This window comes from Orbicella faveolata, unplaced genomic scaffold (assembly GCF_042242905.1).
Source record: "Orbicella faveolata isolate gen_17 unplaced genomic scaffold, um_ofav_v1 contig_24, whole genome shotgun sequence".
Lineage (NCBI taxonomy): Eukaryota > Metazoa > Cnidaria > Anthozoa > Scleractinia > Merulinidae > Orbicella > Orbicella faveolata.
The window spans coordinates 1,922,175-1,937,091 of record NW_028301552.1 but is presented as its reverse complement, the minus strand read 5'-3'; the positions used below and the strand labels follow the sequence as shown (position 1 = coordinate 1,937,091).

Below are 14,917 nucleotides of genomic sequence, written 5' to 3'. Positions count from 1 at the left end.
TAAATGTTTCAAAGCAAAGGGCTAAGATCATGTAAATAACATGTAAACTGTTCCTGCAAATACTGTAAATAGCCTGTAAATTTCTTGTGATTCAACCTGGAAACCCGTAAATAACATGTAAATTTAATACAGGGAGGGTGCCATAATACTGTAAAAAACATGTAAATAAAAAAGGGGAGGCTGTAAACAACATGTAAATAAAAAAAGGGAGGCTGTAAATAACATGGAAAATGAAAACAGGAGCCTGTAAATAACATGTAAATCGAAGAAGGGAGCCTGTAAATAACATGTAAATCGAAAAAGGGAGCCTGTAAATAACGTGTAAATCGAAAAAGGGAGTCTGTAAATAACATGGAAATCAAAAAAGGAGCCCATAAAGAACATGTAAATCAAAAAAGGGAGCCTGTAAATAACATGTAAATGGAAAAAGGGAGCCTGTAAATAACATGTAAATCGAAGATGGGAGCCTGTACATAACATGTAAATCGAAAAAGGGAGCCTGTAAATAACATGTAAATGGAAAAAGGGAGCCTGTAAATAACATGTAAATGGAAAAAGGGAGCCTGTAAATAACATGTAAATGGAAAAAGGGAGCCTGTAAATAACATGTAAATTGAAAAAGGGAGCCTGTAAATAACCTGTAAATTGAAAAAGGGAGCCTGTAAATAACCTGTAAATTGAAAAAAGGGAGCCTGTAAATAACATGGAAATCGAAAAAGGGAGGCAGAAACCCTGTACTATAAATGACTTGCAAATAATAACTTGAAGAAAAATGCATGGAATGTACTGTTTTATTGTAATCAAATCTGTTGACCTTAATTATAATAGTAGAAAATATGCAAATTTATACAGAATCAGAAATTTATTGCAATCAGAACAAACTCAGTAAAATTCAAATAGTTTTTATATGCCATGAATAAGGTTTACAATGTATACATTGCAACAAATAAAACATGTTTTCTTTTCTATCTATCCATAACAAGACGACTTAAATGTAATTTTGTGCATGGCCAAAATATTTTAAAATACCATGACTGAGCTCCTTTAACCGAATTCAAGCACTTTTCAAGAAGACTACTAAAATTCAAGACCTTTTCAAGATTGTGTGAAACCATGTCATATTGAGCCCTATTTAATTCATAAATAATAAAATGATTAAGAACTATACTGTTGTCAGCTACAACTAGTGAAAATTTGCAATTTAGGTGTATTACTAAATTAAAATTGTTTGCGAATGGATACCTGTCTTAAATATATACTAAATCCACAAAGTCAAATGCAACACAATGATAATACCTTTGTCATAAAATGAATGAATAAACTGTTTTTTCTTACTAAGTAATTAATGTAGGATTAAATTGGCCTTAATAATGAGAAATGGGGGAGGCATCATGGCCTCGTAGTTACATGTAGTGCGCTCAACTCCTGATCGAGCGATCCGGGTTCAAGCTCTAGGCAGGTATGTTGTGTTGTGTTGTTGAGCAACACACTTTACTCTCAGTGCCTCTCCACCCAGGTGTATAAGTGGGTAGCAGCGAATTTATCGGTGGGGTAACCCTGCAATGGACTGGCATCTCATCTAGGGGGAGCAGAAATAGTCCTAGTCGCTTCCTGCTACAGAAAGCAGGATAAGCTCCAGCCTGTTGGGCCACGTGGCTCGTATGCAGACTTTACCTTTACCTTATTATGAAAATTACTGCAATGTAAGTGTGAAGTATTGATCAACTTTTTTCATAGAGTGAATTGTTCCTTTGAAATAGCAGAAAATAGGGAGAAAAACCATTTACCACAAGATAGAGGTTGACATTTTAAATTCATCATAAAAACATTCATGCCAAAGGAATACTACATTGCATAACATAAAACAAGGCTTCTGACATCTTTTAGGCGATGTTTACAAAGTCACAGTTTCCTTCTTTTTCCAAAACTGTACAGAATCCAAACAGTACAAACATTTTGGACCCCTGACAAAACATTCACTGTAAGCAATATTCAAAATTTTACTTTTTCTTTTTGTGATAAAAAAAAACTGTACTGTAAAAAAAAAATTCATAGGGGCCTGTTGAAATTGAAAGGCCTATCTAGTACCATAGTTCCCATTGATAACACATCATAAGTTAATAAATTATTGTTCTGGTACTACATGTATGTAAACATAGCCTTTTCTTTTTATGATGAAATCTTATAGCTGCTGTATTGAACAATAAGTATCAACCTAGCAATCTGAGATATTTAAATTTGATGCTAATTCACTAACACAGGTACAGTGTAGGTGATACTTCAAAGCATTAAAAAATAATGTTTAAAGTGGTTGAATTTAAACCAGAAAGCTGCCAGAGCATATCAAAGTGTTGAAGGTCACCATGTTAGACTGTAATGCACCAGGGGCCCATTTCTCAAAGGTTCCAAAAAGTTTTCGCACCCAGAAAGCCATACCAAAATCTGAAATCGTATGTTTACAGAGCTGTTTTAATCGCTTATTCTCAATATGAACAAAGGTTTCCTTCACACAAGAAGTTTCAGGCATATACAGCTCTTAGTTTTTAGACACAGATCAATTAAAGATGGCTTTGTGGGCCCAAAAAGTTTCCAGGGCCTTCAAGAAATGGGCCTTGGACCCCTTATAGAGTCAGAAGTACTGTAGACTTCTCAGTGGCTGATTTTTTCCTGATCAAGCATCAGTGCCAAGGAGTATGCATGTATTGACCACTCTCAATTTTACTTCATCCTACAAGTAACATAAAACATTTCGTTAAATAAGATAAGTTATGTCTGAGTATGAATCAGCAAATTCTGTGTATGATATCAATCAGTGAATTTTACATTGGAGTTATTATTTTGTTTCTTATCATTCCAATTTATACTGTGACCTTTGAAATCGCACTGTAGCTGGTCATGTTGACTGGCCAAAGTAATTTTAGCTCTGTCACGTCTCGTTTCTGACCGGTCAGGATATTTATGCAAAAATCAAGTACATGTAATGTGAGCCAAATTAAACCCACAAATAGAGTTTGTTTGTTCCAGTCACTGCTAGACCATTTAAAAATTGGCTTAATATTTTTCTGAACGGATTTAACCCCAGTCACTTGAATGGCATTCCTATTGATCTTGAACGCATGACAAACAGCAAGCGAATGGTCTTTAGCCGTTCGAACAGATACATGTATGCATTGGTGTATGTTTTCATTAGAGGTCATAATAAAAAAGAGATTTAAAACTCTCAGATTTACAGTTGGGGATTTGATTGTTTATTCAAGAATGAACAACGTGACCGTCTCAACATGACATGACTGGTCAACATGACCGGTGAGTGAAGTTTTTGGCCAGTCAAGTCACCATTCTGGCCAGACATTGCCCATTGACCGGCCATTATTTTGAGCCCTGAATATTCATCAATCAAACAAATCTTACATCTACATCTGTAGCTAATGTGTGACAAAAACTTTGCATCTCTGATTGGAAGGCACTGAATGTCAGAGGATGTAGAAGAACTAAACTCAAAATGTGTGGCAGTAAATATTCAATGTTCACTATCTTCTACATCGTAATATTCATGCACAATAAATCAAACTCCTATCAAACAATGTTTAAATAATAAGTCAAGTTATTTGCAGGCACAATTTGATTGTTTCTTACACGCACTTATGCTCTATTGGTGGACAAAGGTACAGCTGATGTCATAAATGTTTGTTTTTGTTTCTTTGTTATGTATTACAAAGCAGATAGATTCTACGTTGTCACGCATCTGTTCAGTAATAGATCACAGAAGACATCAAAATGTGGTAAGAACATCAGTAACACACGCCTGAAAAATTCACAGATTCTGTAACACACTCTGGTAATGGGTTATGTGAATATTTTTTGTTTTTACCATATTTTGGTGTTATCTGTGATCTACTCAGGGCAGGAAAAAACCAGGTCTGACTTCCTCAGCCAAGTAAATTTTGCTCTTGGGCAAGTGAAAATAGAAGTTCAGTGGCCCGGTGGGCAAGTGAAATTACCATGTAGCCTCAGTAGTCTTGTGAGTCTGACTAAAAATGCCAGCTTGATAAATGATAATTTCCAGTCATTCCATTTCAAAACTTAAGACCTAAAGATTACTTAATTATTAGGTTGAAAGCAAGAATTAGTTAGGAATCTGAGCGTACTTCATTCGCATTTGTCCTCTGATTTCCTTACTGGCCATCACACTGGCAACCAATATTTAAATGGGGGCAAGTGAAAACTGAAATTGACTGGCCCAGTGGGTAAGTGACTTACAATTTTTTTTCCTGCTCTGCTACAGATGAATGAACAGATGCATGACACATGAAACCTGCATGTATTTGGTAAGAGCCCAATTTCGTACAAGTAAAATGTACAGCTGTAACAGGTCTCTAAAATGCTGTCTGGTCATCCCAGGGTAAGGCAATCGATTGAAATTGATCCATAAATTGATATAAATCAATAAATTGAAATTAATGTAAGTGTTATCAGTGCTATCAATCAATGGAAAGAAATTCATACTCACATGCTAGAGAAGTTTCAAGTTATCAATTTGATTTTACCAAATTTATCAGTCATTAGAGAATCAATTGAAAGTTGGCCTCTCTTTGTTAGTTCACATAAACTGTAGAAAAATTGTGTCCCTCAACAAAATGTTTGATTGTAACTTTTTTATGTAGATTTCAAAGGCACTACCAAAGACCCCCAAAACATAGTCCCCGATACATGTATGCCAGCAAAATATTCTGTTTACAAGATACAATGTTATGTTTTTATGCAATTGTATTCATGATTTCATATTTCACTTTATATCTTTTGTTCATTTCTTCCTTATTAAATGTTGCTTAAAAGATAAGCTAGTATCAGCAAAATTGATAATGCTTATTGAAAATTTGATCACAATCGATTACTCATGACGAATTCTTTTATTGATTTCTGATATCATTGACTAATTCCTATTGATTGTTATGAAATAATCGATTGACTATACTGTGTCGTCCAAGACAAGTAGATTTTTCTGCCTGGGCAAGTTACTCTTCCTTTTTTTTTTCAAATCCTGTGTAGTTTTCATGACAGTTTGAGGTACATGTATACCTCTTTATAAAGTATCGTGGTGTTTTTTTTTTGTGAAAGAAAAATTCACAACATTTAGCTTACTATCAGCACCAGTGGGTGCAATGTCCATGTACAGTTGTGTAGCATATTGTAACTTGCATGTAGGTACAACTGTAGATACTTGAGTAACTTCAGAATACTTACACTAGCATAAGAAAAATTTCTCTGCTGAAGATGGCACATTACATTTTAGCTTACTAGCATTCACATCAGAGGGCAACATAACCTTACAAGAGAATGCATCAGCCAATAAGCCAATAACAAATGTCGCATGCTCATACTCGGTTATCGAGAACAGATAATAACAGATAATAAAGCCCTTTATGCACAGCAGGTAAACATCAACAAAGTCGATTCCACAAGCAATGTAACTTCTCCTTGATAATGACACATTCACAACCAAAGGCAAAACGAAATGTATACGTATCTTGACGTTACTTTACTATACTCGTTCAATTTATGCAAAACTTGCTTACCTGTTGTTGTTGCCTGTGATCGCTATGTTCAGCTTCTGGGTAAGGGAAAACTTTGCCTTGAAACCGTGCACGATGACGAAGCGAAGGTAGAGTGGATTTTGGCCCCTAAAACAGAGCTCGAGTTCGATGCAGGTTCCAACGAACTGCCAAACATGGCGGGAGAACCGAGAGGACCTGGTACCTAACATGAAGACCGCTGATTCCTGTTTGTTGGAGATCGGGCACTCACAAGGCTGGTATGCTCTTACAAAGGGACTGGGATAACAGTGACGGCAATGAAAGCACAGAACGGTAGAAATCACCAAAAAAAAAAAAAAACACAAAACAAAACAAAAAAACAAAGTGTCATTTTGGGTACCGAAAAAAAGTCAGCTATCATTTTCGGAAAGGCGATAAGTCCTAACGTTTTCGGGAAATGGACAAAAAAGCCCTAATAAGTACGAGATACACAAGCTCCTCTAGAATAACCGAACAGATAAATTTTTTTTTTGCGCAACCTAAAATTAACCTACAGAGCTTTGAAAGTACACCAGATGGCCTAAAACAGCGTTTCAAAGCATTCAGGAGAAAACGGTCGTTGGGCCGGCTGTGTCCCGTATGGTTCCCTGCCTAACCTAACTCGCGTCAGTTCAAACTCGGTCACCGGGGCTCTTTCCGTCTTGAGCTCACACAACACGTGACGCTTTCATGGTCCTTCATGAATGAATACGTACGTGTCCGAGAATTAATTTTTCTCTTTTCTAGAGACGTAAGCTTGGGACGCCTGCATGTGCAGTAACAATTCTAGTTTTATTTTGTCGTTGTGGATGCGCGGAAAGTTCACAAGAAGACAGCTTAGTGCGGTGTCGATCAATGCAGCGATTTAGTTTGGTGCATACCTTCTAACCCAACTTCAATTTAAAGCAAACTATAGCACACACTTGGATTTTAGAGAAGTTCAAATGCTTCAACGTAAAAGGCACCTTAATGGAGGCTTCACGGTAGGTTTACGGAGCTTTAAGGCGGTGTTACATTTTAACTTTACGCGCCTTTAAAAGGTCCCATTTATATGTTCTCGGTTACCCGAGACAACTCTTCCTCTCTCCCCCCCCCCCCCCCCCCCCGTCCCCCCAAGTTTAACCTGGCCGGGGTAACTTTTCATTTATTTCTTTGCAAAATCCAACCAACCGTTTACAAGAGGATAGCGAACCTGTCGGTAACTTGGAATTTACATCATTTCAACGGTCTCCGTTGGTTGAACCGTTACACCAGAGTTATATTAAATAAGCCCACTTTTCCGTTACATGGTTTTTGCAGGGTTTAGGCAGGCCTTCTCTTAAATTTAGATCTTTTTGTTCTAAGAGTCTCCATTTTACATTAACGTGGTCTTAACAGTTTTTCGAAAAGCCCCCTTTATCTCATTTAGATTGTTTTCACAGCCTTTGTAAGGTCCCCCTTTTTAATTTACATGTTTTTAGCAGGCTATTTACAGCCCCCCGCTGCACCCGTGCAACTTCTAGGTTTTCCATTTACATGGTTTTTACATGTTTCTTACAGGCCCCCTTTTTTTCATTGACATCGTTTTTATATGTTTCTTACAGGCCCCCTTTTTTCATTGACATGGTTTTTACATGTTTCTTACAGGCCCCCTTTTTTCATTTACATGGTTTTTAAATGTTTCTTACAGGCCCCCTTTTATCATTTACATGGTTTTTACATGTTTCTTACAGGCCCCTTTTTTTCATTTACATGGTTTTTACATGTTTCTTACAGGCCCCCTTTTTTCATTTACATGGTTTTTACAGGGTTACAAACATAACATTTCCAGACTTTTTACAGCATTCGCTTGAATTATTTACACGTTTCTTACATGGTTTAGCAAAGCAATTTACATGTTTTTTACAAAGGCAGATACTGTAAAAGTGCGTAAAATATTTTACAGGTTTTTACATGTTCTTCAAATGATCATTGTCGACAAAAACAATGTAAATCACTATTTACAGAACATTTACATGCTGTACTAAAAGCTGTAAATTTCCTGTAAATTTATTTTACAAAACCCTAACATGTAAATTGTAATTTACAAAGAATGTAAATCAATATTTACATGCTATAAATTAAAATTGACATGTCCATGTAAATTTTCAACTTTTCCAGTGTAGTGTACTTATTAGCAGCAGCTATAGGATGCTAAGATAGTGTACTTATTAGCAGCAGCTATAGGAAGCTAAGATAGTGTACTTATTAGCAGCAGCTATAGGAACCTACAATAGTGTACTTATTAGCAGCAGCTATAGGAAGCTAAGATAGTGTAGTTATTAGCAGCAGCTATAGGAAGCTAAGATAGTGTAGTTATTAGCAGCAGCTATAGAAAGCTAAGATAGTGTACTTATTAGCAGCAGCTATAGGATGCTAAGATAGTGTACTTATTAGCAGCAGCTTTAGGAAGCTAAGATAGTGTACTTATTAGCAGCAGCTATAGGATGCTAAGATAGTGTAGTTATTAGCAGCAGCTATAGAAAGCTAAGATAGTGTACTTATTAGCAGCAGCTACAGGATGCTAAGATAGTGTACTTATCAGCAGCAGCTATAGGAAGCTAAGATAGTGTACTTATTAGCAGCAGCTATAGGAACCTACAATAGTGTACTTATTAGCAGCAGCTACAGGAAGCTAAGATAGTTTACTTATTAGCAGGAGCTATAGGAAGGTAAGATAGTGTACTTATTAGCAGCAGCTATAGGAAGCTAAGATAGTGTACTTATTAGCAGCAGCTATAGGATGCTAAGATAGTGTACTTATTAGCACCAGCTATAGGATGCTAAGATAGTGTAGTTATTAGCAGCAGCTATAGGAAGCTAAGATAGTGTACTTATTAGCAGCAGCTATAGGAAGCTAAGATAGTGTAGTTATTAGCAGCAGCTATAGGAAGCTAAGATAGTGTAGTTATTAGCAGCAGCTATAGGAAGCTAAGATAGTGTACTGATTAGCAGAAGCTATAGGAAGCTAAGATAGTGTACTTATTAGCAGGAGCTATAGGATGCTAAGATAGTGTACTTATTAGCAGCAGCTATAGGAAGCTAAGATAGTGTACTTATTAGCAGCAGCTATAGGAAGCTAAGATAGTGTACTTATTAGGAGCAGCTATAGGATGCTAAGATAGTGTAGTTATTAGCAGCAGCTATAGGAAGCTAAGATAGTGTACTTATTAGCAGCAGCTATAGGATGCTAAGATAGTGTACTTATTAGGAGCAGCTATAGGAAGCTAAGATAGTGTACTTATTAGCACCAGCTATAGGAACCTACAATAGTGTACTTATTAGCAGCAACTATAGGATGCTAAGATAGTGTAGTTATTAGCAGCAGCTATAGGAAGCTAAGATAGTTTCCTTATTAGTAGCAGCTATAGGATGCTAAGATAGTGTACTTATTAGCAGCAGCTATAGGAAGCTAAGATAGTGTACTTAATAGCAGCAGCTATAGGAAGCTAAGATAGTGTAGTTATTAGCAGCAGCTATAGAAAGCTAAGATAGTGTACTTATTAGCAGCAGCTATAGGATGCTAAGATAGTGTACTTATTAGCAGCAGCTATAGGAAGCTAAGATAGTGTACTGATTAGTAGGAGCTATAGGAACCTACCATAGTGTACTTATTAGCAGCAGCTATAGGAAGCTAAGATAGTGTACTTATTAGCAGCAGCTATAGGAAGGTAAGATAGTGTAGTTATTAGCAGCAGCTATAGAAAGCTAAGATAGTGTACTTATTAGCAGCAGCTATAGGATGCTAAGATAGTGTCCTTATTAGCACCAGCTATAGGATACTAAGATAGTGTACTTATTAGCAGCAGCTATAGGAAGCTAAGATAGTGTACTTATTAGCAGCAGCTATAGGAAGCTAAGATAGTGTAGTTATTAGCAGCAGCTATAGGAAGCTAAGATAGTGTAGTTATTAGCAGCAGCTATAGGAAGCTAAGATAGTGTACTTATTAGCAGGAGCTATAGGATGCTAAGATAGTGTACTGATTAGCAGCAGCTATAGGAAGCTAAGATAGTGTAGTTATTAGGACCAGCTATAGGAAGCTAAGATAGTGTACTTATTAGCACCAGCTATAGGATGCTAAGATAGTGTAGTTATTAGGAGCAGCTATAGGAAGCTAAGATAGTGTAGTTATTAGCAGCAGCTATAGGAAGGTACGATAGTGTACTTATTAGCAGCAGCTATAGGAAGCTAAGATAGTGTACTTATTAGCAGCAGCTATAGGAAGCTACAATAGTGTACTTATTAGCAGCAGCTATGGGAAGCTAAGATAGTGTACTCATTAGCACCAGCTATAGGATGCTAAGATAGTGTACTTATTAGCAGCAGCTATAGGAACCTACAATAGTGTACTTATTAGCAGCAGCTATAGGAACCTACAATAGTGTACTTATTAGCAGCAGCTATAGGATGCTAAGATAGTGTACTTATTAGCAGCAGCTATAGGAAGCTACAATAGAGTACTTATTAGCAGCAGCTATAGGATGCTAATATAGTATACTTATTAGCAGCAGCTATAGGAAGCTAAGATAGTGTAGTTATTAGCAGCAGCTATAGGAAGCTAAGATAGTGTACTTCTTAGCAGCAGCTATAGGAAGCTAAGATAGTGTAGTTATTAGCAGCAGCTATAGGAAGCTAAGATAGTGTACTTATTAGCAGCAGCTATAGGAAGCTAAGATAGTGTACTTATTAGCAGCAGTTATAGGATGCTAAGATAGTGTACTTATTAGCAGCAGCTATAGGATGCTAAGATAGTGTACTTATTAGCAGCAGCTATAGGAAGCTAAGATAGTGTACTTATTAGCAGCAGCTATAAGATGCTAATATAGTGTACTTATTAGCAGCAGCTATAGGAACCTACAATAGTGTACTTATTAGCACCAGCTATAGGGTGCTAAGATAGTGTAGTTATTAGCAGCAGCTATAGGAAGCTAAGATAGTGTACTTATTAGCAGCAGCTATGGGATGCTAAGATAGTGTAGTTATTAGCAGCAGCTATAGGAAGCTAAGATAGTGTACTTATTAGCAGCAGCTATAGGATGCTAAGATAGTGTACTGATTAGCAGCAGCTATAGGAAGCTAAGATAGTGTAGTTATTAGCAGCAGCTATAGGAAGCTAAGATAGTGTAGTTATTAGCAGCAGCTATAGACAGCGAAGATAGTGTACTTATTAGCAGCAGCTATAGGATGCTAAGATAGTGTACTTATTAGCAGCAGCTATAGGAAGCTAAGATAGTGTACTTATTAGCAGCAGCTATAGGATGCTAAGATAGTGTACTTATTAGCAGCAGCTATAGGAAGCTAAGATAGTGTACTTATTAGCAGCAGCTATAGGATGCTAATATAGTGTACTTATTAGCAGCAGCTATAGGAACCTACAATAGTGTACTTATTAGCAGCAGCTATAGGGTGCTAAGATAGTGTAGTTATTAGCAGCAGCTATAGGAAGCTAAGATAGTGTACTTATTAGCAGCAGCTATGGGATGCTAAGATAGTGTAGTTATTAGCAGCAGCTATAGGAAGCTAAGATAGTGTAGTTTTTAGCAGCAGCTATAGGAAGCTAAGATAGTGTAGTTATTAGCAGCAGCTATAGACAGCGAAGATAGTGTACTTATTAGCAGCAGCTATAGGAAGCTAAGATAGTGTACTTATTAGCAGCAGCTATAGGAAGGTAAGATAGTGTAGTTATTAGCAGCAGCTATAGAAAGCTAAGATAGTGTATTTATTAGCAGCAGCTATAGGATGCTAAGATAGTGTACTTATTAGCAGCAGCTATAGGAAGCTAAGATAGTGTACTTATTGGCAGCAGCTATAGGAAGCTAAGATAGTGTAGTTATTAGCGGCAGCTATAGGAAGCTAAGATAGTGTACTTATTAGCAGCAGCTATAGGAAGCTAAGATAGTGTAGTTATTAGCAGGAGCTATAGGATGCTAAGATAGTGTACTTATTAGCAGCAGCTATAGGAAGCTAAGATAGTGTAGTTATTAGCAGCAGCTATAGGAAGCTAAGATAGTGTACTTATTAGCAGCAGCTATAGGATGCTAAGATAGTGTACTTATTAGCAGCAGCTATAGGAAGCTAAGATAGTGTACTTATTAGCACCAGCTATAGGAACCTAGAATAGTGTACTTATTAGCAGCAGCTATAGAAAGCTAAGATAGTGTACTTATTAGCAGCAGCTATAGGAAGCTAAGATAGTGTAGTTATTAGCAGCAGTTATAGCAAGCTAAGATAGTGTCCTTATTAGTAGCAGCTATAGGATGCTAAGATAGTGTACTTATTAGCAGCAGCTATAGGAAGCTAAGATAGTGGAGTTAATAGCACCAGCTATAGGAAGCTAAGATAGTGTAGTTATTAGCAGCAGCTATAGAAAGCTAAGATAGTGTACTTATTAGCAGCAGCTATAGGAAGCTAAGATAGTGTACTGATTAGCAGCAGCTATAGGAACCTACCATAGTGTACTTATTAGCAGCAGCTATAGAAGCTAAGATAGTGTACTTATTAGCAGGAGCTATAGGATGCTAAGATAGTGTACTGATTAGCAGCAGCTATAGGAAGCTAAGATAGTGTAGTTATTAGGACCAGCTATAGGAAGCTAAGATAGTGTACTTATTAGCAGCAGCTATAGGAACCTACAATAGTGTACTTATTAGCAGCAGCTATAGGATGCTAAGATAGTGTACTTATTAGCAGCAGCTATAGGAAGCTACAATAGTGTACTTATTAGCAGCAGCTATAGGATGCTAATATAGTGTACTTATTAGCAGCAGCTATAGGAAGCTAAGATAGTGTAGTTATTAGCAGCAGCTATAGGAAGCTAAGATAGTGTACTTTTTAGCAGCAGCTATAGGAAGCTAAGATAGTGTAGTTATTACCAGCAGCTATAGGAAGCTAAGATAGTGTACTTATTAGCAGCAGCTATAGGAACCTACAATAGTGTACTTATTAGCAGCAGCTATAGGATGCTAAGATAGTGTACTTATTAGCAGCAGCTATAGGAAGCTACAATAGTGTACTTATTAGCAGCAGCTATAGGATGCTAATATAGTGTACTTATTAGCAGCAGCTATAGGAAGCTAAGATAGTGTAGTTATTAGCAGCAGCTATAGGAAGCTAAGATAGTGTACTTCTTAGCAGCAGCTATAGGAAGCTAAGATAGTGTAGTTATTAGCAGCAGCTATAGGAAGCTAAGATAGTGTAGTTATTAGCAGCAGCTATAGGAAGCTAAGATAGTGTACTTATTAGCAGCAGTTATAGGATGCTAAGATAGTGTACTTATTAGCAGCAGCTATAGGATGCTAAGATAGTGTACTTATTAGGAGCAGCTATAGGAAGCTAAGATAGTGTACTTATTAGCAGCAGCTATAGGATGCTAATATAGTGTACTTATTAGCAGCAGCTATAGGATGCTAAGATAGTGTACTTATTAGCAGCAGCTATAGGATGCTAAGATAGTGTAGTTATTAGCAGCAGCTATAGGAAGCTAAGATAGTGTACTTATTAGCAGCAGCTATAGGAAGCTAAGATAGTGTAGTTATTAGCAGCAGCTATAGACAGCGAAGATAGTGTACTTATTAGCAGCAGCTATAGGATGCTAAGATAGTGTACTTATTAGCAGCAGCTACAGGAAGCTAAGATAGTGTACTTATTAGCAGCAGCTATAGGAACCTACAATAGTGTACTTATTAGCAGCAGCTATAGGAACCTACAATAGTGTACTTATTAGCAGCAGCTATAGGATGCTAAGATAGTGTACTTATTAGCAGCAGCTATAGGAAGCTACAATAGTGTACTTATTAGCAGCAGCTATAGGATGCTAATATAGTGTACTTATTAGAAGCAGCTATAGGAAGCTAAGATAGTGTAGTTATTAGCAGCAGCTATAGGAAGCTAAGATAGTGTAGTTATTAGCAGCAGCTATAGGAAGCTAAGATAGTGTACTTATTAGCAGCAGCTATAGGAAGCTAAGATAGTGTAGTTATTAGCAGCAGCTATAGGAAGCTAAGATAGTGTACTTATTAGCAGCAGCTATAGGATGCTAAGATAGTGTAGTTATTAGGAGCAGCTATAGGAACCTACAATAGTGTACTTATTAGCAGCAGCTATAGGAACCTACAATAGTGTACTTATTAGCAGCAGCTATAGGATGCTAAGATAGTGTACTTATTAGCAGCAGCTATAGGAAGCTACAATAGTGTACTTATTAGCAGCAGCTATAGGATGCTAATATAGTGTACTTATTAGCAGCAGCTATAGGAAGCTAAGATAGTGTAGTTATTAGCAGCAGCTATAGGAAGCTAAGATAGTGTAGTTATTAGCAGCAGCTATAGGAAGCTAAGATAGTGTACTTATTAGCAGCAGCTATAGGATGCTAAGATAGTGTAGTTATTAGGAGCAGCTATAGGAACCTACAATAGTGTACTTATTAGCAGCAGGTATAGGAACCTACAATAGTGTACTTATTAGCAGCAGCTATAGGATGCTAAGATAGTGTACTTATTAGCAGCTGCTATAGGAAGCTACAATAGTGTACTTATTAGCAGCAGCTATAGGATGCTAAGATAGTGTACTTATTAGCAGCAGCTATAGGAAGCTACAATAGTGTACTTATTAGCAGCAGCTATAGGATGCTAATATAGTGTACTTATTAGCAGCAGCTATAGGAAGCTAAGATAGTGTAGTTATTACCAGCAGCTATAGGAAGCTAAGATAGTGTAGTTATTAGCAGCAGCTATAGGAAGCTAAGATAGTGTACTTATTAGCAGCAGCTATAGGAAGCTAAGATAGTGTACTTATTACCAGCAGTTATAGGATGCTAAGATAGTGTACTTATTAGCTGCAGCTATAGGATGCTAAGATAGTGTACTTATTAGCAGCAGCTATAGGAAGCTAAGATAGTGTACTTATTAGCAGCAGCTATAGGATGCTAATATAGTGTACTTATTAGCAGCAGTTATAGGAACCTACAATAGTGTACTTATTAGCAGCAGCTATAGGGTGCTAAGATAGTGTAGTTATTAGCAGCAGCTATAGGAAGCTAAGATAGTGTACTTATTAGCAGCAGCTATGGGATGCTAAGATAGTGTAGTTATTAGCAGCAGCTATAGGAAGCTAAGATAGTGTACTTATTAGCAGTAGCTATAGAAAGCTAAGATAGTGTCCTTATTAGCAGTAGCTATAGGAAGCTAAGATAGTGTACTTATTAGCAGCAGCTATAGGAAGCTAAGATAGTGTAGTTATTAGCAGCAGCTATAGACAGCGAAGATAGTGTACTTATTAGCAGCAGCTATAGGATGCTAAGATAGTGTACTTATTAGCAGCAGCTATA

The 14,917-nt window shown here is 37.0% G+C and overlaps 1 long non-coding RNA gene across 1 annotated transcript; it reads right to left on the bottom strand.

The window, feature by feature from the left end:
- Positions 1 to 773: 773 nt before the first annotated feature.
- On the bottom strand, positions 774 to 6,673 carry LOC149109956 (uncharacterized). Its single transcript, XR_016207966.1, has 2 exons — positions 5,577 to 6,673; positions 774 to 2,728 (listed from the first exon to the last, which is right to left on the bottom strand). It is a non-coding gene; the product is annotated as an uncharacterized LOC149109956 (long non-coding RNA).
- Positions 6,674 to 14,917: the final 8,244 nt, after the last annotated feature.